Source organism: Diadema antillarum, unplaced genomic scaffold (assembly GCF_040938485.1).
Source record: "Diadema antillarum isolate AM-2024a unplaced genomic scaffold, OU_Dant_1.0 seq00001083_RagTag, whole genome shotgun sequence".
NCBI lineage: Eukaryota > Metazoa > Echinodermata > Echinoidea > Diadematoida > Diadematidae > Diadema > Diadema antillarum.
Genome location: NW_027271903.1, coordinates 277,914 through 305,819, shown reverse-complemented (window position 1 = coordinate 305,819; position 27,906 = coordinate 277,914). Strand labels below are relative to the sequence as shown.

Here is a 27,906-nt window from a genome sequence, read left to right as displayed (position 1 = left end):
TTAGTTTTATCATTATTAAGAGGAGAGTGAGAGAAAATGTTGAAGACAAGTGGTAATATGGTAAAGGGGAGTTGATATGATGTGGTGAAAAAGGGGTGATGAAAATTGGAGGGTAATGTGTTGAAATTAAAGGACAAGTTCACCTTCATAAACATAAGGAGCAATATGATAGAGGGCAGAGATAATATTGCAGGAAGGGGCAGTTTGGTTATTGTGTAGGAAATAGGCAGTGGTAACAATAATAGTGTAGATAAGTTGTGGAGTTTTGCAGGTCGGACAGAGATGAACCATGTAGGTCTAAAGTGGTAAGTGGCAATGTGCCCGAGGAGGAGGAACAAACCTGTAGGGTTTATCTCATCAAAAGTTATAGCCACCCAGGACATTACAAGAAATATATTTCCGACTTGCTTATTTTGGCAAGTACCTCATCCTTTGAATGGGAAAGTACCTGTGCATTTCACTTCCCTCATGATGATTTTAAGTTGCCCCTGGCAACCAGGCAGGTGGGTTTGTAGCACCGTACCATCTTATGTAAACAGTAGCTCATGATTATCTACAAGATAGCGTGCAGTTATCAAATGCCACCGTAGTTTTCTCTGAGTGTAATGAGAACAGGCTATTACATGTGTGTTTCATTTGATTATACTTTTATCGAGATATCCAAATTTGTTTGTCTGTCCCGATGCAATAGTGACATTTTTGAAAATATTGTTAGAGGAATGAATTAAACTGTCATATACATTTCTGTGAGGATTCTTCATTATAGTGTTAAAAGCAATGTCTTAGTGTGTATGGTCAATAGTTTGTAAATGAAGGTTACTATGTGAATACTCCTCTCCCAGTTCATCCCAACGGACGTGCAACCCTCATACTGTCGTTATGCACTTGAAAGATTTTGTATTGAACATTTTTTTTTCCCTACCTTTCTTTTTCCTGTCATTTCTGGGCAATAACTCCAGGCTGACTCACACCTTTTGTGATCTGGTCCAGGAAAGGATGATAATTACCGTGATGCCAAGTAATCGCCGTCTCCCATTAGTGGCTCCAAAGCTGGAAGTCAGAAACCTTCCTCGCGTCACTTGTTTTTTGCTGCACTTTCACCCCCCCCCCCCCCCCCATACCCTCTGGTTTGAGTATTTTCCTTTCCCTTTTATTTCCATAGCACTTCACCTCCTTCCTCTCCACCTCACACATACACAAAGACAGACCAACACTAAACAAACGGATATATGGTATTCTTTACTCTTTCAGGGAACTTATGGGGGTGGTGGAGTTTCATAGAAATGTTAAGGCTGAGTCATAGATCCCTTTTAGGAAGACTTCTGTGGATTAAGTAATTTACTGCATTATTTGTAGAATCTGCTAGGCAGTTATTTTTTAAAACTGGACAGCTGGATTATATTAATGCATCTTGTAAGTTTGACATTTGGATGAGCTTGTGACATGCATTTAAGTGTCCAGCCTGGACCCAGTTTGAATCTTGTCTGAACGAACGAAGACGCTCCTCGTTGAGGTGAGAGCTTGCTATTCAAAGAGAGTCAATTTGCATTTCATGTATTTTGCAGTGATCGAAATTACATGAACTCCACAGCCAGTATCTGTCTTGGTACAGTAGTTGATTTGCATAGTACATAGTCAGTGTCACTTCATGAATCATGGCCAATAACCTATTCCATAACTCAAGATTCCAAATCTCACAAAGAATTGTGGGACATTGTGACATGGCGTACATACTTGCTTAGAAAGCATTAATTAACGTCACCAATACTGCTTGACATAATCTCATCTTCTTGAAATAGTTGGACTGCAAGGTTCCCTGCTCAATAATTATGATTTTATGTGGCTTCGTCTGTGGCAAAGTCTCTCTGAATCCATCCAAGACCAATGCCGTTCATTACGAAAAGCGTCTCTCTCTTAGTCCCTTTTGTGTGCCATTTCATGTGTTTTCTGCCAATTAAGCATTATGATTGATGTCATTGGCTCTGTCTACGCAGGCAATAAAGCCATCCGCGTCCAGCTAAGACAAAAGGTATGTAAGTGAAGTCCATAAGCTGTTGTGCAGGTATGTCATCTGCCCCGCTTCACACTTGAAAACCTAGCGCAGGCAAGTCCAGCTCAGCAGTGTGTTTGTCTTTTCTAAAAAAATATCTACCATTCAAACAGTGACATATTTTGTACATCACTTGATGTGGTACATTGTACATGTTAAAGCAAAGTTCCAGCATTGCATTGCAGTCACTGTACTAAGAGCAAAGTCTGAATGAAAAACGTAATACAGTCTATATCCTAGAGTTAAAAGGAGGCAGAAAAGATACCATTTAATTTGCGGTAGGTCTTTGAATATCCAGGTCCATCCATAGTGATAATGATAAAAAAAAAGAGGGTTGAACATCATTAGATTTTATGCAATCTTACACTGTATGTATAATCACTTTATTTTCTGGGTGCAAAAACATCATATTGGCAATGAATAAATGCATACCTTCATTGCATGTATAGTGTTTAGGAACGTTGAGGCATCATACACATTTGTACAGAAGGACATTTTAGTAAAAATGAAGAGAATGGGTTAGGGATTATTCTTACTTGCAATCGTTTCAATGAAGAAAGAACCACAGAACTAACATATTATGTCATACATTTGCATATTCACTCATTACGTTTCATGACATCAGAGCTATGTGATCTGATTTCTTGTCTTCATTGTGACAACTCAAGCCATAACATGGGACTATTACATCGGACAGTGTGGAGGAATGTGTGTGTTTGTACACAAGTTGTCTGACGGACTGCTTAATCGACAGTCTAGGAGGAGAGGAAAGTTTTCGATGGGAAGAGAGTCGGCTGTGTCCCTTCCTTTCAGCCGAAGCTCATGTTGAAAGATAATTACCACCGGGTCTAAATACCGCAGATTCCGCCAACATCAAATCAAGTTTATTGGACGTGCATGGTTGCGCCCATCTCCCACATACCAGTGGAATGAGGCTGGCAGATAGTGTAGCATTGGTACTCATCAGGGTACGGGCCTTGGATTGTCCTTAGATTACCGAATTCCCGTGTCTTACGTAGCGTTTCATTGCCCGTTTTGCAGACAGGGCCCAATTGCGACTGGTACAATAGCATGTGCCTACCCGAAGACCAACATATCCAGGCAGCTGCATCCAGTGTGCATCCAATGAATGCTTGAGAGAATGTTGGATAGCATTAATTCTATCAGTGCTCTCAACCTGTACCAATGACCTATATCTTTCATCTTTTTTTTCACCTGTTTTTCTTTTTTTTTTGGGGGGGGGGGGTGTTAAGATGAAGACTGAAGTATACACAGAGAAGAAAGTAAAGGATGTGATTTGTTTTGTCAGGAATCATGGTATTCAGCTGTGATTGGGATGTTGTAGAAAAAGAAATTCATGATTTCTTATATCATTATGGAAAAAAAAAACCAAATCAAAGCATTTGACAGGCATATTCTTCTTCTGAAATGTTATTGAGAATATATTGTTTTAAGTTAATTTCAAACCTTGCTTGAAGTACAATTTTAGAGAAAGACGACTTTTCTCCCTCATTTTTGTTTGAAATTTTGAGATGACAAGTGGTGACAAGCTCATCAAGTGCAGAGAGTTTGCAGGGTACATTTATGAAAAAAAAATACAAAGAGAAAGATGGAATACTAGAAGTTGCTGATATCAGCAGAGAGATGAAAAAGAAAAGGAGACTGTAGTGGACATGACAACTATTCTGTCTTTCTTCATCCACAACTTTCGATTGCTTCCAAAGAAATCATGACTTGCTCAGAGAATGCAACAGTGTTCTTGAGTGAAACACTTCTTTTGAGCTCTGCCATGTGCTCCACCAAATTATAAGGTCACATATTCTTTGAAGAATGATGCTCAGTCCGTGGGCCGTGTTCAGAAACAGGTCAAGAAAAGTTCAAGAAGAATAAAAGCCGTCTTGTGATTTGGCATCGTCTTCAGAAAGCAGTGCTCATCAAAAACTAATCTTGGCAGAGTCGCAGACCAGAAGGATGAAAATTTCCCAGGAATTGCTTCTTAATTTGAGGAATAACTTTTTCATTGGTTTGGGAGATTGTGGCTGATTATGGATGCTGGGAAGAGAGAGTGCAGGCAACGTTTGGATATTAGGCTTTTACTCTTTGCCAAGCTTTTCCATCCAGGCCACAATTTTTCATGCTTTGAAATTATCCTGAATGAGCAATCTTCAGGTGCTGTATATTGCATTGTTGTTTCTGCCGCTACAAGACTTATTATAAACCCTTTGAAGAACAAGAGAAGGGGAAATAAACAAAGAAGGACAAGCCTAACATTCAATAAAACAACATGGTTTTTGAGCACAAAGGGTAATATTTTTCTAGTTTTCATTTGAAATGAATTGTCAGGAAAAAAAAGTTTAGGTTGTTTGTGAGAAGTCAAATCAGTTAGCCAAGCCAAGACTTTGTGTTCTGAAGTTCTGGGTCACAAATCCCTGCCAGAGATCAGTCAAATCCCGGGTCAAAATGATTTTTGCTCAGTCCAGTGTGAAGCTTGACAATCGTTTTCCAAAGGCTAGATTCTAGCTTGGGTACTGTCCGGAGCAAAATAATGAAAAGTAGCTCCTCGGTTGATGATTAGGTGTCCTTGTGTCAGTGGAATTAAGCATGTGACCTTCTGTTCATTTTTATCGAAGATGGTAATACATGCTTTCTCCTCTTACACATTTCAAATTACTAATCCAAATTGGATACAGTGACACAGGTTTCCAGAGTAAAACTGTTGAAGAGTTTTGTCTTGTCAAGAAAGCTGCCATTGTATTCGTTTGGGACTTAATTCTCCCATTTTCTCAAATATGTAGATGCACAATTTATATGTTCGCAAGATCATGTAAATAAAATTAGTAGTCTGGTAGAATAAATCTGCCTAAGGAATTATATTTGTGTTGGTATGTGTGTGAATTAAAGAAACAAGGAACAAGAGAAGCAGTCCATTTATATAGTCATACCTGATTGATGTACAAGTATTTATCAGATTGCATCACTCTAGAGTCTATATCAACAAGTTTTGGTTTCATCAGTAAATCAATTCTCTTTCTCTTTTCCTTATTCATCGGTGACATTTTTCTTCTTTCCTCTATAATCTTCATCTCTTTTTCACTTTATTTCCGTCTTTTTCTTCTGCTTTGTCTCCTGATTCTCTCTCGTCTCCACTTTTTTTTTTCTCCCTTAATCACTGCTTTGGTATGTGACATTTAAATATCTGTTAGAGCTTTGGAATATGTTGAGGTAGATGTGTTAGTGCAACTTTGCTTTCTGCATACTCATTGGAGGTGAAGTAGTACCTTGTGAGGTGAGTATCAAGATGCAAGGTGATATCAGTATCCTGTCATACTCACTGGGTGCAAAATGTATTCATGTTTTGTTTTCACAGTTTTACCCAGAAATGCTGATCTTTAAAGGTGGCTTTTGCGAACCTTGCTGTGGAAATTGTTCATTTTGGTATGAAAACATTCAGTAATTCTAGATTTGTTTGTGAATGACTTGATATTTCTAAGTGTTGCTTAAAAAGATGACAAAGTGTCTTTCACTTATACCTTACCTCTCTGCTGAAATCAGAACTCGACAGATATGTTTGCTTAGAGAAAGTGCAATTAGTAAGTTGATATTATCTGCAAACAGCAAAAATTTTACTAATGAAAACTGGTGCTGCTCAGTTCTACATACAGCTGTACATGCCGATCTATCCCCAAATAACAATAATACATTTCTGCCGCTCTGCTTGCAAAGGGAGAAAAATCCATTGTGAACTTGATCCACGATTCTTCTCAAATTCCGCGATTTACATATGTTATCAATTTTCCAGGGCCCAGTTTATTGACAAGTATAAAATTAATTCCAAAAAGTGGAATGTATAATCTACCACCTCAGTGGAGGCGAGTTCACATTAATCTTTCATGAAGTTTGCTTGTGTTCTGTCATACACTTGCAAATGAACTAGAGTTCTTCATCTTATTTGCCATTAGAGCTGAAAAATTTGCATTTTCCCATCTCCATTAGCGACTGACCAGACGCTATGTAGCTTTCAATCTGCATTTTGTTTGGCAGTACTTAGAGAAGAGAATGGACGTTTTATCGCAATTCATCAAAGAGGCGAAGATGGTGATGATGAAATGACACTAGCTTATCTGGTTTTATAATTGCACCAATGCAATCTGCTTGTGTTTTCCCATCCCTCATTTGCTTTCTGCCAAGCCCTTTTCCTTCTAATGTTTATGTTATGAAGTGTGATTCTCATCAGTAGTGGTGAAGAGAAAAGACATGCGGAGAGCTATGAATAAAGATGACTGTCGTGGTGAATGGCATCGCTAAATGCAATGCCAGCCAAGCATACGACCAGTGTAAAACTTGTCTCTCGTATCGCAATGGATGACCAGCCGTAGTGCAAAGCGCAAAAGTGGCGCTGCCACAAATTGCTGTCGTCTGCCGATACATATCGACGATTTGAGTTTACTGTAAGGAGAAATCAGCCATTTAATCGTCTGAAGGCGGGCTACATTTTACTGGAGACGCTGTCGGCAATGTTTATGCCCTCCTCTTTCTGGGGAGGAGGTTAACTAGTCACAAGGCCAAAGTGTGGTCATTGGCAAGGCAAATTCATCACCTTCCAAGCAGATTTAGGGGAAGATGCCTCAGAAGTGGACTTCGTGACCTTTGTTTCAGTTCCTTCAGGGTCGCCTACCAGCTATCTCCGATACCAATCACTGATATCCTGGCTCCCTTAATGTGTTACATAATTCATACAGTTCAGTGGCATCATTCATGTGTGCCAGGGTGACCTGATCGTACAGCTTTGTAGGGAATGTGCATTTTCAAAAAACTCTTGGGAAATTCCTTCACTCAAATCCATTTTTCATGGCACAGTTCCTGTGATTGTGTTATCTTTACACATTAAAGCATTAACCTGTGTTTGCCTACATATTGAATCCACAAATATTGACTCGTTTTCTCAGGGCTGAGTATTGTATGATGCAAAGAGATTTTTCAAAGGTTGAAAGGATGAGCACGAATGTGGTAATTCTGTCCCACGTTGTTTATGTCATTTATTTCTATCATATTCTTGATAGCCATTTATTTCCCTATCTTCATCAAAATCAAGTTTTGAGATTGTGCAACTCGCCAGACATATAAACTCTTCAATATTGAACAATGTTATTGTGCCCCCTTTGAGTCTTCAACTGAAATTATGTTACTGTTTCAGCATATGTTTACTCGAGCCTAATTTTGTTTTCTTTCAATATTGAGAGATCTGTTACTGAGGCTAAAGAATGAACCAGCTGAGCTTTTAGCAGGGTAAAAGCAGAAATTCACTTTTCCTGATACCAGTAACCAAAGTGAAAGGCGAAGCTGAGATTGATAGTGAGCTTTCTGCGAATGTGACATGAATTTAAAAACCGCTGACCAACTTTTTCCCCCTTCTGTTTATCTTGGCGCACCGTACCATTTTTAAAAAGGAAAAGGAAAAAAAATAATTGACAGGAAATTCAGGTCTGTATGAAATGGATGATTTGACTAGAGCGTGGCGCAGCGTGGACTTAGCTATCACTGAGTTTGATCATGTCTCGTTGTGGGCCGATGCTGGACTTTGACCTAATGAGTGCAACAAATGGGGCGCAGGGTAGAAAAAGGCAAAAGACTGAGGAAGAAGAAAGCCGCGACTGCTACGGAATGCCTGTCCCTCTGTCTTCACCCCCCCCCCCCCCCCCCCCCCCCCCCCCCCCCTCTGGAAATGGTGCAAACAAAGTGCGCTGGATCTTAGCACCTTTCATTTCTTGTTTGGTTTAATTCACATTAAATTGCAGAGCAGGTGCACAAGTTTAAGGACATATGTAGGCAGAGAGAAAAAGAAGGGGGGGGGGGGGCAGGAAGAAGGGAAATACTGCTTTACACAGAGGACTTTTGTAATTTCATTACTGCAGGCCTGGCATCAAGATATAATGGACATCACGTGAAACTAAAGATATAAAGACAAAATCAAGTAGAGTGTCAGGCTTGTGACTAATGCTTGATCTAGTTCCCATTTCTCTCAAACTTTGTGACACCCCCTCTCCTCCACCCCCCCCCCCCCCCCCATACACACTATTGTTTTAGTTCAGATTGTCTAACCAGGAAGTACGAGTGATCTCCTTAATGCACTACCACCACCTGAAAAGAGTGCATTAACATATTGGAGATTGATTGCATAGGCATGTTTGTGTCTTTTTTCCTCATTTTCATTTTCGAATTAGGAAAAGTTTGGGAAGCTCATGGATTTCATGGAAAAATGTAGAATTTTGTTAATGATATAGAATAAAAATGAATCATGTAGTTGAAGATGATGCAATCAAGGAAATATGCTGATTTAGAATCTGGTTTAACATAAATATGATTATTATAACTATATTTAACATCTTGAAATTGATTTCATTTTTGTTAAACCTAAAGACCATAGGATGCATAACAGCCCACCATAAAGGTAAAAAGAAATCTAGAAGCATTCTTTGCTGTTGTTTTTTTTCCCCTTTCAAACCAGAGAGCGGTATCATCCAAAATACGGTGAGCACTGTATTATGCCGAATGCCATCTGCAGATGAGATTTTATGGTAATGGGGGGTTGGAAGGGGGGGGGGGGGGGGTTGGGGGTGGGAAGGTAAGCTTCTAACTGCTACCACCTTAAAACAAAAACACAAACTTGACCAACAGATGGGCAACCTGCAGTGTGAGTGGAATCAGCGCCTAGACGTGGTGTTGAATTTCGTGCAGTGGGACACTCGCACTGTGAGACTGCTCTCACTGTGTGCTCTTAAATTCTGACTTAATTTGAATGTCAGCGGGTCTGAAAAATCATTTCATTCTTGGCTCAACATCATTTGCATACTCACTGATGCTGTCAGGTTCTTTGTGGTATTTAGCACTGATTCCATGTAGCCATGACTTAGACAGGAGTTATATTGTGTGTTATGTTGGGAAACATTTCTGAGAAATGAAAGTGAAATTACGCTCCTGTTTTCTCAATTTCCTGTCAGAAATTTTGATGAGATAAGGGTTACTTTACTTGATAGTCTAATTTATTCACAAAAATAAAATGTGCCCACCAACTTACTGCAGAGTACATGACCTGAAGACCTGTTGTATTGGTGTTAACATAGTGTGGCGCATACCCCCACCGTACAGCTCTGCACATATTCAGCAATGGTTGTGCTGAGGGATGCACATAAATTCCGATGTATGAAGTATCAGATTTTGAATCAATATCCATTAAGATGAAGAATGAATGCAGAAAATGCCCCTCGCCTGTATTTCCTCTTCAATCCTCACAAGATGCTATGAGCAATGATTAAATGACATGCACAGTTAATCTGGCATGTCTCTCTGGTATGCTAAATGTTAAGTAGTAAAAAATGTTAATTCATCTGGAATATTTTGCAGCAAATAAGTAAAATTCACCATATCAATCCTGTCATTTTGCTCATTTTCTTGTTTTGTTTGTGTTATACCTGTTTTGAGTTCATGAATGTTTTTCATCATGTAGTACTATATCTACTCCATGATTTGCTTTTACTGATTTGCCATATTTATTATCAGTTTTACATGATGATGCTAAAGGTACTGTGTACTATTGGGAGCAGTGATTTAAGAAATGTTGGAGTTATTATATTTGGTGCATACACCTGTATGTGTAGGTCGGTTTTATTACAAAACATTCGACTATATAAAATACTTTGCAATAAAGCCTAAAATATCACTATTTTTCTCAATAAATCATAACTGTAGATGGTTTGTTCTAGAAACAATTTTATTATAACTATTGTTCACATTTTGTATATTTAACAATACTTACCATTGATTATACTGTTTAACATTTTTACATTGGTTGTTTCTATCCCTAAATCACATTTTAGAACTATGTTGAAGCACTAAAGCTGGGTTTTTGTTTCATCTGCAAATGGTAAATGATACCTTTAAAGATGGTATGATAATGAGCTCATGGCTAGTAACATACAAAGCTGCAAAACATGATTATGGATTACTCGGTGATGACACTGCATGTACACAGATGATACCTCATGACATTTATACACATTATGTGTCATATGACCCACAGAAGAAAAAAAAATAATCATTTAATAAAAACTCTTCACCGTGTTTAAAGAAAGTGTCAAGAACTTGATTATTAGCGTGTTGGAGAGAAATAATGATGCAAACTGGACAGATCTGACCATAGATAACTTGTCATGTTTTGTGACATCTTTGGTCTTTTCGAGATGGAAATGGATGATATTCTGAGCACACTCTCTGCTGTGTTTGTAGCGCTGGAAGATGATTAGAAGTGTCTGTTACTCCATATTTCTCATCCCATTTCATCTTTCAGGGAGAGGACTTTCCTGTGACACAACCACTGGATCTCAGTCTACAGAGGGCCACCTTCTTGGGCTGAAATCGGAAACCACCCATCCCACCCCCTCATGCACCGTGGGCAGGTGAGAAACATGTTTGTGAATATTCATAAAGGGGGGGGGGGGGTAGAGAATGGTGACAGGTTCCACTTTATAACAGGGATGAATGGTTGCAGATTGTACTTGCAAAAAAAGATTGCAAAAGGGTCGCACAGCTCCAAATTATGACCTGCTGTTGGCAATTGGTACAGAGCAGCACTGCCAATATCTTGCAAAATGCTGTAAGTAACGTTCTGCTGAAATTGCAATAATATTCCACCCATTCTGTGAACAGTTTGCCTGGTCATTATAGTGACTGTTTTCACGGCAAACTCTGCAAAATTTTACTTTTGTATGAAGATTCTCCTTGAAATTGAGGCTAAATTGTCAAGTCAAGAGTTTCCATTGTCCTGAAAACGTGCATACTCCATTCCTGTTTTCTGGTGGTAATAAAGTCAAATATTAGTACATCAGAAGTAATTTACCACCAGATTGGTCAAGTCGTACTGACATACTTTGTTTTCATTGCCGATTATGTTAATTCTCACAAGAAGTAATGATTCCTTGAAGGTTGCTCTCACACTTGGGAAATGATTTGGAAATTTCAAAGCTTGCCGAAGGTCACACTAGTAGACAGGACACAAATTACTGTCTGAGAGGGAACTGAAAAGCTTGAAATTTGCAATCATCTGCCATCATGTTGACTTTTCTTTTTCTTGAACACAAGATCTCTTGAGACCACAGAAGCAATGAATTTCAAAAGCCTTTTTTATCTTTCAAGAAGTCTTTTACATTTTTTTTTTCAAAAGTAGAAATGTATCAAGGTATTAATTCATTTTCAAGAAATGGGAAGTGCGAAAGTGTTGATTACTGATTCATTTTTATACCAAGAATAGGCAACTTCCATTTCATTGTTGTTGTTGTTGTTGAATATGATTGATTTTCTCTCTATATGTCACAAAATACAAACTCTGGATGACAAGTGCTTTTTTAAAATCTCTTGTGCTTGAGATGTCTATCAGATATATTATCAATTGATAATCTGGACTGTAAGCATTGTCTGAGGTTTGACATAATGATATGCATATTTCATATGTATCTCACTTTTGCAGCAAAATCTTTTCACCAATTCATCTAATAAAAGAACTTGTGTTGATCTAATTTGATCAAAGCTGAATATGTCTGGGAGTGAACATTGATACATTTTCATCTTAAGAAAGTAAGCAGCTCATTTGAATAGTGGACTTTCATAGATTGGAGCAGCTATTGAAGCAATTTTAACTGTCTTCAGTGGAACGTGTTGTGATCATGTGACATTTCTTTTGTAGCCTCTTATAAACAGGGCTAGAGATATATGTGTCAAGCTGACACCATGTTGCTGCATTGCTTGGAATCTTACCGCTGATAAAAATGTTGAGAAATATATTCCATCTCAGCTACTTAGTTATGTGTGAGCGATGAGTAGAAGTGTTGCAATCCAGTTCGATGAGATACGAGTAATATGTATTCTCCTGTCAGAGTGATGCAAGTGGTAAAATGTCAGTAGAAAAGAAGATCGGAGTGGCAGTGAGGTAGAAGGTCGCTTGTGAAGGTTTGACTATGCACAGCCCAGGGAAGCGGGCCGCCTGCCGGGTTGGGGGGAAATGCGTGGAGTCGGTGTGATGATTGCTTTGAAGTGGGGCATGGGTTGTGGGGAGAGACTGTCAGGCTGATGTGTGGTTGAATGTAAACCTCATCAGAGGACTCTCCTTAACCAGGAAAGGGGGTGAAGGGGGGGGGGGGGTGGGTGTAGGGGTTTGTGGTTGCAGGTTTGCTGTATGGAGAGGTGGAACTTTCTAACAATGATGTGAAGTGTGCCCTGGCTGCTGCACGGAGACTAGCATGACTCACTGGAGCAGGGCGAGGGCAGGCTTGTTTTTTTGACAGGGGTTTGCTCAGTCCCCGCACAGGCTGCAGACGTGTTTAGAACCGACCTGCTAATTTGCCGCTGCACTGCCAGCCAGCGACTCTGCCATAAGCTGCCCCATGGTGTAACCCTGGCAAGCAGTAGGACTGGTTGCATCGCACCCTGACTATGTCGAACTCGTGTAACGGGCTGCGGGCAAGCTTCATGGGGAACATGTTGTAGCTGTAGATGGCTGTGATGGCTGAAGGGGTACAGGGGCCTTGGCAAGAAGATGAGAACATTCGCACTAGCCGCTCTTTGTGTATGTGTGTGTTGGGTAGTAATTTTCCGTACAGCGATTGTACAAGTTGACAAGATAATTTTTGCACTAGGGAAGAGGAATGTTTGTATTTCAGCTTCCTGTTAGTCTGCGTAAATAGACCTCGTCAATGATTCATTGATATGAAAGATGACACTGATTTGGTATAATTCCTATTCATTTCATCTTTTTCTGTCTGCCTATCTTGACACCTCAAATGGAGCTTATTGTTAGTACAAATGTAGCTCAAGTATTGGTAATATGCATGTGGCAGTGACATGAGTTTATGATATGATTTTATTTTGATTTCCATGTAAGGCTCATAGATGTAGGGGCCTACATTTTTTTCATAAAGCAGTACAATCAAATTTTTTTATTCAACTTCTATAAGATACAGATCTAAATCTGATGTTTTGATTTTGTTAATTGGACAAGAATGCCAGAAAGCCCACTTAACATGTCAGTATCTCAATTATTATTCTGTCATCGTAGTAAGTCAACAGACATTTTCTAGAGAATTTTAGTACTTGAATTTGGATGTTGAGGTCATTAAGTTTCCCGATATCCAACATGTTGCTCATGTCTTTGAACTATACTAAGTAAAAGTTTAATGATTTGTAATGTTCAGGAGAGAGAATATTCATGTAAAAGCACAAAGAGCATGGTATTTAATACTATCCCTCCAGAACTGATACATAGTCTTATTAAAAGAGAGACTCCCCTCTATCTTACAGAGTTCTCTCCTCTCTCCTCCTCCTCCTCCTTTTCCTCCACCTCCTTCTCCTTTTATTCTCCTCTTCTTCCTTCTTTTCCTCCTCCTCCTCTTCTTCTTCTTCCTTGAGCTGTCCCAGGGACAGTGAGGGAAAGTTGTGCCAGCAAGGCTATGTGAAGAAGTGAGCGTTCATACATTGTGCACACACACACACACACACACACACACACACACACACACACACATACACACACACTCCAACAACACGCACACACACCAACACACACACACACACCAACACACACAAACGCACACATACGCACACTCTCCCAGTCTGGCTGTTTCTCGTGCTCCTGTTCCGGGCAGCCGCTTGGATTAGATTTCAGTTTGTCAGGGTAGTTTGCTGCCAAGGCTGTGCGTCCGCAGGGAGCCCGTCTCTTCTGGAAATGCCCCGCTGGGTGTCCTGGCCAAGGGTTGTCAAGGGGAACGCAGTGACTGAGTGCATTACCACCGACGTCTTGCTGCTCAATTGTCTCATTGCAGTGGTCTCACTGAGCGCGATCTCCTGTCACTGGACTGCCCATCGTGGGTTAAGCAGACCCGGGACAAATTGTCGAGTGACTCTGGAGAAGCAACTTTTTTCCTTTTTTCTATCCGATATTTACCTGTATAGGTGGGATATATTCAGATTTAGATATCAAATTTGGTATCTCTGTAGTCCTGAACAGACTGTTAAAAAACAATTCTGCGGAGACATCATATCCCGATGATGGCTTTTCATCTACTAATGACAAACATCTTTATCTGATTGAACCCATCCAAAGTAGCCACTGCCCAATCACAGGAAGATCACTCAACGACCATGATCACTCCACATCGTCGTAATTTCATTCTTCCTGTTGAAAACAAAAATGGTGATGCCAAGCATTAGGTCACCCTTTCCCTTCTCTGCTGCCCGGTAATTCTATCCTGTCTTAATTAATACGATAAAAACTCCCTGCCAGAGAATGGCAATACACCCTTGCTGACAGAGTGTAAATTAGCGCACTTCTCCAAAGGTTTTAAACCAACATCACTGGCATTGGGTTGGTGGACCTCACCCAAATCCCCCAATATGTCGTTAGCTACCCATGTCTGATTAATGATTGAATAGATAACTCCCACTTCTATCCAAAAGCGATGCCTTTGCCTCCAAACTTAGAGTGGAGGAATTCAACCCGAATCAAGATTTACACATGTTCGTGCCTTCTCCACATTTATGGAAATAGAATATCCCGTGGAACGACAGCGGGTTATTTTGCTGTGCAGTTATTTTCCATGCTGATTGGAGATGGAGGGATTATGTAATAGTGACCTGGGTCGCAGCCCACTCCCAACACTTGATCTTCCCTCGCTGCAAACTTGTCCCTCGTCTTGCCCTCACCCACCCCACATGGCACACAGGAGGGCTTAGCTGACCCCATTTTATGAACAAATCGCCCCGTATGCCCACAAGGCATTCCAAAAGAATTTCGCTAAGCCCTCTTGTCTTCTTCATTTCGCTTTTCCCCCTTTTCTCTCTCCCTCGTTCCTCCATTAAACCACACCAAGATCAGTTTACACTTCTGGTAGACAAATATTTGCCAAGCTTTCATATGGAAAGTTGACATATTTTCTCGCTTTGTTCATGTCGGTTTGTCGTGGATGTGTGTGCTGTGATACCAGGACAGGACATACACTCAGTGACTCGGGTAAATCAAATCTTGCCTCAAATTCATCAAAGCTTAGCGATGATGTTTATTCTTCCCTGTGCTGGTGGGTGAATCTTGCATCTAAGTCGTGCTGAAATTGATAATCAGTAGTCGGTTGAATTCACCTTCTACATTGAAAAACATATTGAAAAGGACAATAAAAATTGCCAATGTTTTAATTGTCAGTGTTCTACATTTGTCTTGATGATTATGTCTTTACCTTTACAGTAACCGTGAAAATGAATGACTCGCTATCACCGCATGAGTTCAAAAGAGTAGATATGTTGGAAAGATAAGAAAATTGCAGATATGAAATTAGTCGTACTTTGCTAGACTCTTTCAATGAGGAGATATATTCCCCAAAAATGGGATGGCATTTCTGAAAGTATGCTAGAGCAAAGGTAGCACATTTTATGTTTGCATAGGCCTACAGATTTAACAAATAAAAAATTGTTCTTGTTGGCTTTGCACCACATCGGTTGATGCTTTTGAGTTTGTGTAGACTGTTGGCAAAAATGGAAACTGTGACAGAGACCATTTCAAAGAGATTTTAACCCAAAATTGCCATTAGCTTGTAGAGATATTAATCCCAAAGTGCCACTCGTTTTAAGAGAATTTAATCCAAAAGTGCCACTTGTTTTTAATAGAAAAAAGAGAGAGAAACCCCCCCCCCCCCCCCCCCACCAATTTGCACATCTAGACCTTAAAACATCATGAGCGCTAGATTTTCAAAAACAGGTTCCCATGTATCTCATACAGTCTCTCAGTTTTGATGAGTGATAGGTCCATCATTGATGTGACTTATCTTACAGTGTATTTCAATTTGTCTTCATATTAAAGATAATTCCAAATAGTCCAAACCCAAGTCAAAAAGCTGCAGACAAAAAGAAAAAAGAAAAAAAGAAAGATGAGAGTGATTGTTGCCTTACCATCATAAACGCAGTAAGCATACAGTCCTCAAACAGTACTGCAGTGCTGTAGTAGAAGTATTTTCTTATTCAACAATTTTAGAGGAAAGAAAAGAACAAAATGCAAATCAAAGAAGATGTCTAAGAGACTAATGGTGCTGTGTATAGAAGGCACTGTTCTTTTCTTTGGGGCTCAGAACATCAAGCAAGCAAAACATAATGATGGGCTGTCAGGTACAGTATGCCCTTAAAATGTCACAGATCACAGTAGATATGTCTTTCAAAACAAATTTCATATTGAGCATTTACATACAATGTCCTGTCCTTGTATAAGTTGTATATCATTATAAAGTGATGTCCATTCCCTGGGAATGAAGGATTAAGTGAGACCAGCATGAAACCTCCTAATCCTAAGCATGATGGGTATGTTGCTCTTTTCTTGGGGAGGGGTAGGGGGAGGAGTAGGGATGGAAGTGGGAGGGGTAGGGCTGGAAGTGGGAGGGGAATTGGGGATTAGAGGGGAAACACACCAGGAGGGGAGATTCTTCCTCATTGTCATGGGAGACCTACCATCTAAACACTGTTTCCATGTCGGAACCAGAAAGACAAACAGCAGGAAGATGCAAGGGAGGTGATCTCCCAGTGGTCTCTGATGGTTGGGACTGCTTCCAGGGGGGAGGGATGATGGTATGCATGTTGCAAGCCAAGTGCTGCCCTCGTTGGACATAAGGAAGAAAAGCTAGGAAAGAATGTATCCAAGCAAAGGTTTAGATATGCCATGAAATAATGTGTATGATAATGAGAAGACTGTGATTATGATGATTGTAGGGATGTGATTATGGAAATATGATGATGAAAGCAGTCTGTGCAGTTGTCAATCTTATGACTGTATATATTCTTAGTGTTCATGATGATTATGATATAATTTATATTCTTGAGTTACTGTCACAGTTCTCATCAATTTGATAACTGCGTTTCTATGATACTGCCAATACGAATTGGGCTCCATTTACACCAGGCATCATCCAAGATAAGCATTGCTCTGTGTACTCCTGAGGTGACACCCTGTTTGACTGCTGACCTCCCTGTGACCTCTGTGAACTCAGCTGACCTGTCCTGCCTGCACAGAAGCAGGCTAGCCTTAGGGGGCCAGTGGTTTGTTCCACCTGCAGTCAGGAATGGTGATCTAATACCTTAGCCTCATTTCAGACCCTACACAACATAGGAAATTATATCTTTTGTTTTTATATCATGTTTTCTTCACTTGAGCCACTGGAAAATCAGAGTTGTAGAGTTTGCTTTTGTGTGAACAAATATGATGTTTGCATGATTTGATGCTTAGGAACTTCAAATTTAAATTCATATTTTCTGAAAGTGCTAAAAAGAAGATTGAATTGTAACACTAATCACTTCATATTAACTACACTAGTACACACTGGGAAGGCATGAGGTTAAGATTCATATTCTGATGTTTTATATACTTACTTTGAAGGCAATCTACCAAAGGGAATCAACTGCTGTAATGGAATTGCTGAATTTAAGGCAAAAAAATTGACAAATGTAGCAAAATTTAGGATGTGGAAAGAAAGATTTAACATTCTGAATATCAGTGGGTCGGTATGTCAGCATTTCTAATGTGTTGACCCGACTGTGTTCTCACCTGCTGAGAGTCATCATTTCATCTAAGCATAAAAAGACTGAAATTTTGATTGGCTTTTGTTTTTCTGTGGGGAATCAACTTTCATTGTTTTGAAGGATGTGTGGTAGGTAATTCAGTATCTGTCAGGAGGAAAGTACATCATTTGAGGATTTCTCCAAAAAAAAAAGAAGAAAAAAGGAAAAGATAAATGATATTTGGGTCAAGCAAACAGGAGGTGCAGTGCTTCGTTGGTGTCCTGGTGGAAACGACCAGAACGTTTTCTTAGAATCATTGCTCTGTGGTCCAGAACTTTTAAGTTGAACAGATATACAGTGCTTATGTCTGTCTGAAGTAACTGTTTAGCAAGTTATAACAGTCCATTCTACAATAGATCAAAAGTAATTCAGTATATAGGGAGCCTAATGTGCATTAAAAAAAAAGTGTTGAGATTTGTCCTGTTGTTTTACTAAGTACAGACAAGAGATGGATATTTGTTGATGTTTCATATACTGCCGCTATTATTACATGTTCTCTCTATTAAAACTAGTATCATTGTTACACAAGAGATATTGGATTCACATTATGATGTTTTGGTAACACAAGTAATATCAAAACCTGCTGAGAAATATTGCTCAAAGTCAAATGGTCTCAACTGCAAAATGATAGCAACTGAACCAGTATTGATATACCATATGGGCTGACCTGTTCATATGAGCATATCTCTTTTCTCACAGACCAGTGTTTTCATATTGCTGGTGTGTTTCAAACGTCATGTTGTTTCTAAAGCTGTTCTGTGTTGTTTCAACTCATCGTTTACATACACCCGCTGCTGAAAACTTGTCCATCCGATCTCACCCAAATTCCCACCCCAGCCTGTGCTGTTGTTTTCACAAGGCAAGAGTAAAGAAAGACGCAGACACACGCACATACAAGTCAAACAAAGAGATTGTTCCTTTCTACTGTTTCTCAGCGGTTTTGGTATGTGGGATAAAAAGACTGGTGACCCTTTTTTGCAGTTATCTTTGTGAGGATAATTTGGAAGGTTTACCCATCTAATTTCCCTACTTGCATCCAACGCCCTAGACTGGACGTAAGAAAACACTTCTACAGCCAACGAGTGGTAGACAGCTGGAAGATGTCATCCAGTCACAGACACTCCTCACCTTCAAAATGAAATTGTCTAAATTGGGTTATTAATGGGCTAAAAAGCTCCCTAAACCCTGCCACACTTGCAATCTATCTATGTGAAGATGGAGGTGTGGCACTTCAAGGTAAATTCAAGGTAAATTTATTCATAATTCAGTGTATGATACTGTAAATCTAGAAACATTCATGGCATGAAACGTTCACAAATTGGAGCCGATTGCCATCTTCGCAGCATGAAACTTTCGCAAATTGGTAACTGGCATTCAATGTATTGTGTGTAGACAAAAACTTTGCATGCATTTTACTTTCATGAATCTTGTCTCACGAATTCACGAAAATTCCATACGTGGGAAAATTTTTGGTTTTACACAGTATAGGCTCACAATATGCGAGCAAACAATTGTCTATGATCCAGTAAAGCTTGGGATAACACTTTGCATGGGTGTGTACATCTGCAGATGAATGTATATTTGTTTTTGAATGTGTAGGCCCTATGTGTTTGAATGTATTTGTGTGTATGTGTATACATGTTTGTGTGTGGTAATTAGGGTTATTACAGTATGAAGGGGATTAAGTGATAAGCTTTCACCGCAGAAGTAAAGTTTAGTTTGATGTACTGATGGCAATGACAAAGATGGCACTATCAATGAAGCCAGAAATCTAGCTGTAGATAGAATAGGACAAGGTTTCTTCTCCCATTGCTAGCTTTATATTAGAAATCATCTTTATCGTCATCACCATCATCATCATCTTTATCTGTGTTATCATCAACATCTTCTTTATTATCATCGAGCAGTTGATGATTGAAAGATTTGAGTCATTTGTGATGATGTTATCCTGTACATCCCTCTTTAGGTGGAGAAAACATTTTAGTTTGGCATGCAGGGAGTTAAGCTGCAGCCATTATATCCTCCTCGTTGAACCGTCCGATTTTCTTAAAGTGCTAAGGCTGAGCTTGCCTGACTGCCTGATGGCCTGTATGTCTTGTTCTTTCCAATGTCAAGACTCTGCCTGATATGGAGCAAACAGTCCAATTATTGTGGAATTGCAAACATAATTCTGCTTTTGATTGCTCAAGCAAGCACATCCTATCAGAGCAGATAAACTCCCCCCATAATCAAATCGAGTTAGCCGCCACTATCTCCCCCGATCCAGCGCCCATTAGGGCACATTTTTGTTTCTGGCAGAGTCTGTGATAACTCGTAATCACTCCAATAATTCGGGCGGGGAGGGACAGAAAACAGGAGAATAAAGAGGGGGGGGGGAGGATAAAAAGTGAAGACACAGTATAACCTCAATGAAAAGAAGAATAAAATGTGGGAAGTTGTTTCCCTGTACCGGAGGCCCGCTAGAGTTCCTTGAATAACTGTCAGTTACTTCATAATCCTGGGAACGTTAATGGAATTTCGCTGCTGTTCTGTCTTGCTGATAATTACCCCTGGCTCCCCAACTCTTTGGCATAATAAATTGATAGGTTCTTGTTTCTCCAACTGAGACCAAGGAATAGGGGGAGGGGGTAGCAAGAGAGGGAGAGGTGTAGAGAAAGAACAGAGGGCTGCACGGTCCCAGAGGACGGGTGCTTAAGCCGCCGAGGAAGGGCATCAATGCCAGTGTGTATATGGCAAAGAGCGGCGAGTTCTGTTGGTGTGTGCGGTTCTACGGCAGAATATTTCCAGATGTTGTAGACTGCCATGGCCCTGGGAAAGATTATGAACTTGTTATCGTGGTATAATGTGTGATAGTGTTTTTCTTCCAATGAATGTGGAGTTCCAATGATGAGGGGAGATTAGCTCCTCCTTGCCAACCAGGAATGATGGGATGATAGGATGATTGGTGGGTGGGGTGAAGATGGTAGCAGAAATTAGAGGCTAGCGATACCATTCATCCTAAAGATGGATAGGTAACAAGATACAGATTATTACCACATGTTATAGTTACTGTAAAGCAAAATACTATTGCGGCATAACATTTTTGCGTATTGGAGCTGACGGCCTTTTTCAAGGCATAACATTTTGCAAAGTGCCACTGGCATTCAATGCATATGGTGTAGACAAGAACTTTCGCATGTATTTTAATTTCGCGAATCTTGGCTCGCTCATGAATCTTGACTCTCGTGAAGTTTCCGAAATTAAAATGCGAGTCAACATTTCTAGTTGTAGATATTTAGAGTTTACTAAGTTCTCCTGCTCAGGAAATATTGGCCTTTTATGACGTAAGGACCATGAAGAAGTAAGGGAAGGGAGATTTGTCATAGGAACATTTGAATTGCGTTCCAGAATCTTTGTTCCAATAATTCCTAAAGTTTGCCATCCACTGCAGGGTCAATGGTCATTTCGCTTTACTTTTTTAGAGAAATATTTTAATGTATCAAAGTGCACTCATCATTTGTTTAATCTATCATGGCTGAAAAAAGTGGGTGCCAGAAAATGTCTAATGCTGCGATTACACCACACACTGTTTAGTGTCTTGTCTGAGCAATAAGTCACTGTGATTACACATGGCAGTTACTGTCTGATTCGAAATAGTGCCCTGTGGTCCAATCAGAGTGAAAATAACCCAAGAAAAGGGAAAAAAAGATAGAGAGGGGGAAAAATCCATGAGGGAAGGATAAAGAGAGGCCAATTAAACAGGAACCAGTGATTTAGAGAAGACTTGGTAATCCAGGCCTTTTTGGCTCTATGTGAGTTCCTTGATCCCTGTCAGTTCCTGGTATTAATTGCTGCTAAGCTCGTCTAGTTCATTTGTACAATATAATGACCTATTTCGCTGCATTTCTATCACTTTGCGGAAAGCGAATAGAGACCGATGTGGGAGAAGGAGAGATTTAGGGGAAACCTTGGGACGGCAGAGAACTAGGTTAGAATTTAGTCTTAGGGATTAGAAGTCGTACAGAGAAGACAGGAAAGGGAGTGTTTGTTGTGCTCAATCTTGTAGGACGCAGCAGCAAGAAGGAGCTAGGAATGGACAGAGATTGGGTGGAAAATCAGGGCAGGACATACAAACGTGGATTAGCAGTCAAATAGTAAGGGGGGGGGGGGGTAATCAGCAAACTGAATCAGAGGCAGAGCATTTCAGGATTAGACAGACATGAGCTTGCAATCGTTCTGTTAGTCAGGGCAACCAAGGCCATGGCTTCCTTGGCTCATTCTTCCATCCTGCCCCCTCCAACGACGACGACGATGGCTCAGCCAGTGCACTTGTACACTTTGGGTCAGTCTGGGCGGGCTTTGCAACCTCCGTTTATTAGCCAGTCACAATGCAAATAACCCCCTTCGATTCATCCCCTGGTCAGAGGTTGAGTGAACTTTCTCTGATCAAACCGTGGTGTTAATGCCCTCACACACATACACATACACACACACACACACACACACACACACACACTTGCAATACACTGCAAATGCTAATGCCAAGGAGCTTCAATCTGAGCATGTACTCATACACGCACCCACACACACACACACACACACACATGCTCACACTCACTCAACCACACTCCAATCTCCTGCTCCCCCCTCCCCCATGACCTGATCTCAGGCCAAGCAGCAGTGCAAATTGTCTTGTTAACGCCTTCTGCTGTCAGTATGGCCAGAGAGGGAGGCAGACGGTGGAGATGAAGTAGAGAAAGAGAAGAGAAGAGCCTAGCAACAGAGCCTAGCAACAGAGCCTAGCAACAGAGATAAAGCGGAGTAGTGGTGATAATGGTTAGAGAAGTCGGGAACTTGAGCGAAAAGAGAGCAAGAAGACGGGGACAGAAGGTTAAACTTTGTTGGATTACATCTCCCTCATATTTTTACACCCATTCACCAGCAGACTTACTTGTTTACTATGCCCACAAATACAACGGAAAGAGGAAATCCAAACTATAGAGGGAGGGCTGCTGCTCTACTTTTGGCACGTCGATGACTTGGATTTTGAAGGGGGGGGGGGGGGGGAGAAGGCATTAAACATTCTAGCCATAGCTCTGTATGAAGCTATGCCAGTGAATTAGGAGCCTTGTGGCTGACTGGAAGTGCATGAGGTCTGGCTTTGCTGCTTATTACCCTTTCGTTTAGAGTCTGATGTTAGGAGAGAAACGGTTGCCAGTACTTGAGAGGAGGAGAAGAGAAGGCTGTAACCAGAACAATTATTGGACTATCTGCATGATTGTTGCCAGTGGCTTCTTTAGTGCAATGCCCCTTCCCAACCAGCCGCATCATGGCTAAATGAGATATGAAATGCCTAATTACTTCGAATACTTGGGATGTTTTGAGGCAAATATATCCTGACTGAGGAGAAAACAAAAAGGAATAAGCAGGCACTAAGGCAAGGAGAATTTAATGAGGTAAATTAGACGAAATCAGATAAATTGGGGAGCTCATATTCCAGTTACGGCTATTTTGTTGCTCCGCGTGTCAAATTTGGGAGCGGTTGTGTAAACTTGGGGTGACAGGTGTTGGGATGTTCGGCCGAATCTCGGTGATTTTCACCCGCCTTGTTTCGGTGCCTCTGTCCAAACATATGCACCATAAAGATTCACACCCAATCAACCCGGCCAGCAGGGATGGATGGATGGATGGAGTGGGAGGAGAGAGGGGCGGAGGATTGAGATTGAAGAAGGAACAGGATGGAGAAGGGTGGGGGGGGGGGGGGGGGGAGGAAAGAAAGTACATTGTCTTGTTGAAGACTTGAGGCAACTAGTGCTAGCTTATTTTTAACATCTCCAGGCCTGCTAGTAAAAGCCTCCTCAGCAAAGCTAGAGCAAGAAAGCGTGTTTTGGTTTGCATGGAGATACATTTACACAAGTGTAGGTAATCTAATTCTTGCATGTGAGAACGGCATGCAAGGGTAAAAGTTTGGGAGGGAAGACCATGAGGAGGCATAGAAGTGGACATGTGAGAGGGCTGTTGCACCTCTTCACCAAACTTAAGAGTGGGAAACCCAGCTTGCGTTACGGTGTAAGGAACATCTTGGGGACGGTGTTTGATAAGATTTGCGATAGCTTGCACTCACATCAGTAACAGGGGGAGAAGAGCACTTTTGAGTCTAGATCTCAGACTGTCCTCTCTCTCTCTTTCTCTCTTTGTCTTCACTGTCTGTATGTTTGTCTCTTTGTCTCTCTAGAACAAATAAAAATCACTTTTTTTAGTTCAGTTTTACTATTTTTTTTTTAATGTAATAAGATTGGACCATACCCAGAAGATTGATTACATTTTGAAAAAAAAAGAGAGAAAAAAAGAAGAAGTAAATGTGGAAATTACTTCTGTCCATATAGGCCTAAATGTTTCATAGTCTTGCTTGAGCTCTGGAAAGAGATATTTAATGCTTGAATTTATTATATTGATGAAAATTAGCAATTTCAGTTTCATTATACTTGTGATGAAAGATATACTAATTGAGATGATTTGCTGTGCCATCTTCATGTGCTTTCACTCATGTATGTCTTCCAAATTTCCATTTATTTTGCATTTCTGTGAACTTTGAAACGTTGAGATACTTATTGAAAAGCAACCTTACTGCTCATGAAGCAAAGAAATATAGGGTTTCTGAAAACATATAATGCAGGTCGATAATTCTGTGATTACACTTTAGGTGTAGGACTTCACAAAGGGTTAGAATAGGTGAAGGTGATGATGCCGACTATGACTGGGAGAGTAACCATAGCAACAGCATCATAAGAGTTTACTTTAAAAAAAAGAAGGTTGCCCCTAATGAGAAAAGGCAGTAAGTCTTCCTTCTCTCTCTCCCTTTCTCTGTATCTTCATCACTTGTCTCACTATATTTTTCTCCATTTTTTCCATCTCTTGCTCCTCTGTGTTCTGTCTTTCTATCATTCTCATTCTCTCCTCTCAATTTTTACCTCTTGCTCTCACCAGCCTCGCTCTCACCATCATAGGTTCTCTCACCACCAGAGGAGTGATTAGTGCTTAAAGAAATGGTACTTGTGCCACCTTAATGAGTGTTGCTGCCATGGCAACAGTATCCATGATGGGGGGAACACCCCTGGGGGGTCAGCAATCTGCAAGTTGACCTTAGAGCTCTTGGCCGTTGTCAGGGTCATCCCCACCAAGCCCTCTCAGAGGGAGGCAGTGTGCTCAGGGGAGGGACAAAGAGCAAAAACTGAGTCAGTGAGGCAGACTGGCAAGTCACTTGTGACTGTCATCTTCTCCTTTCAGTTCAACCCTCTGGTAGTTGAATCGATGCTGTTTGAATGAGAATTTCAAGCTATCTGCAGCCTAGGTTACGCTTTCCGATTGTTATAAAAAGATGATAAGAATTGAAGTTTATCTGAACTTGATGGGAAAACCATTTTGAGTTGATTGGACTGATTTGTTTAGTGTTTGAGTAAGTTTCATGGAGTGACTGTCTCTCCAACATCTGCAGGCATTCTTCATTAAACACAGGCTTTAGGCATCATTTTGAAGATGACTCAATTTCCTCAAAGATGACGGAATGTAGCGCACATGAAATTGTCGACTGCAGATTGTACAACAGGTGAAATTATCAGGTGTTCAAATGAATTTTTTTTAAAGATATTAATTGCAATGAATAGTTGTAGATTTCCATCACCTAAAAGTGACTAATAATGAAAAACTACCACAGTCTTGTGATCATACAGTGAAATATTCATAAAGATACATACTTATTCCTGTTAAGCCAGAATAGCTTTGTATCCTAGGATTCTTTGCACGATGACCTCCCCCTCTCTCATGAGACTCTCAAAATTTTATAATTACAGTAATGAACCTCAAAAACATCAGCTGTTGTTAGTGAAATAATGGCTAGATTTTGTTTTTTTCAAAGTTTAGTATACCATGGATCAGAAGCCATGGGATCCTGATGTCTGTATATCTTTGATCACATATGTCCTTCATTGAGTGGTCATTAGTAAGATCAGGGTGTGGCTTAATCCAACACATAAGGCCACCATGGATGTGTTACTCAGGGTTACATTTATATCTTCAGTTGAACCATGTATGTTAGCAATGTACCTCTAGCTCCTCAAAATGAAGGGAAAAAAACACAACACACACACACACACACACAAAATGTATTTCAAGATAAAAAGGAAAAATCCTGACGGCACATCTTCTCGGCATTATCACCAGGGTTTGAGTAAGAGAGCAGGAGCAGTATAGCTGGATTAATATTTTATGAATAATAGATTCACTCCATTGGCATGACGGTAGATGAGGTCAATCAACCTAGGGATCGAGATGGGGGGAGAGGATGGGTCCCTTGGACAAGATGTCTTCCCTGATGACCTGGTCTAGATGAGAATTTGTGGTTCTGAGTCCGAGGGAATAAAGTGTATCGGAAGAGAAAGAATTGCAAATGTGGAGCAAACCACCTTGAGTCTCACTGGACAAAGATGAAATCTTGCTGTGGCGTAATGATGATAGCATTTAATGGGATGTTGCATTGCAGGCATGCAGAGAGCAGCGTCTTGTGGTCTTTTGTTGTTGTTGTTTTTAGTCAAGGAGGTCGAGTGGGTTGGGAAAGTAGGGAAAGGGTTGTTTTGTTTTGTTTTGTCTTATTTTGGTTTTTTGGGTTTTTTTTTGTTTTTTTTGTTTTAGTAAAAGGATGATGTAATTTTAATCTACTTATCGGTTCGTTATAAATCAGTGTGCAAAGTATCTGTCTTCATGCAAGTGATGAAAACATGTTTGATTGATGGAATGGCTATGGAAATATAGGTAAACAATTAATTGTCATCAGATATTGCCATCAAAGAACTTAAACTGTGTCAAATGTATGTAGTTTCAAAGATTTCAGGCCATATTTTGGATATTTACTCATGGGTATACTCTCTTATTGAATTATCAGAAAAAAAAAATGTGTAGTTTGGTGATATTTAACCTGTTGAGGACGAGTCCTGAGTATACTCGGGCAGGCATCTATGGGATATGTGTGTTGTAATAAAATCAGTCCGTCCTCAATGGTGTAATCATATTCATTGATATGTTCTTGACTGATACTCAAGTTAATAGAGAAAATATAGCTTTTCTAGAATGTTTTAATCAAATGCTGAAAAACGCAAAGACTAGAATGGGTAACAAGAGGCTGAAAAATGTTGGTTGGCCAGTGAGTTAGATTGCATTCTGACTACTCTGCTATCAGTAAGCCTTATGTTTTATCCAACTAAAGAAGGACAAATGGGAATGAACATATATTAAAACAGTGAGGTAATATAAAAAGACATAACTTTGTATTGTGGTGTGATATACCAAGACATATAACTTTGTCTTGTGATGTAACAACATTTTGGTCCTTCTTTAGACTTGATAAAATCCTGCTAGTAATATGATTAGCCAAGTTGCTTGCATGTCAAATTTGCTTGCATTTTTGTTGGTTTGTCTGTTTATTTGTTTGTTTGTTTGTTTGAAATGAATCTTATTCCACTGGGTGTCATCAGGAAGTTATAACAAGATCATAAATTTTGGGAGTCAGTTAAGTTTATGTTCATAAAATAATATGACTGATGTCGTTTTTGGTTGTTAGCACCAGACTGGTCATGGTACTTTTAGTAGTCATGAGCTTTAACGCAGTTGTTCTAAATTCAAAAGATGAAAATAAAAATCCTCAAGGAAAGTTTTGTTGCAGAGTCTTAGTAACATGAGATTAAATTCATCATCTCGACCATCTTCACAATTGAATGTAGTGGACGTTTGATGTTCATGTGCACTTTTACAGTCATTTTCCTGGATTTAAGTAAATTTCTTCAAAATGACCTAAAAGAGGTATGTTTGTATTGCTTAAAAAATGTTTATGAGTATAATTCAAAGAAGAAAGTCAAAATTTAGACAGTTTGACTGTAAATGAAATCCAGACAGTCAGGATTCAATTCCCATTTTTTTTTCCTCTCTCTGTAAACCTTGCAGGTTTAACTCACTTGTCACAGAGAAAAAAGAAAATTTTTCTGCTGTAATAGGACACAAGCTGTCTAGACCTGTTGCTATAGAAAAATTAATCTTAATAGTCATCTTGTTTCTGCTTTCCATCAAATAATCATTTAACAGTTTTGAGCTTTTCTTCAATTTTATTATTTCATTTATACATTTATCCCATTCATTTCGTGTTTGTTAGTTGGTCTTTGATAATGGTTTTTCAGATGATGTTGGGTATTGGA

General features: G+C 39.9%; 1 protein-coding gene across 6 annotated transcripts in view; it reads left to right on the top strand.

Annotated features, from left to right (window-relative positions):
- The window catches only part of LOC139743465 (zinc finger homeobox protein 3-like), a 242,178-nt gene that overhangs the window by 148,049 nt on the left and 66,223 nt on the right, over nt 1–27,906 (top strand). For all 6 annotated transcript variants that reach the window (XR_011711761.1, XM_071653946.1, XM_071653945.1 and 3 more), the window contains one exon: nt 10,395–10,503. The gene's annotated coding sequence lies outside the window, so the exon portion shown is untranslated. The remainder of the gene's footprint in view (nt 1–10,394; nt 10,504–27,906) is intronic.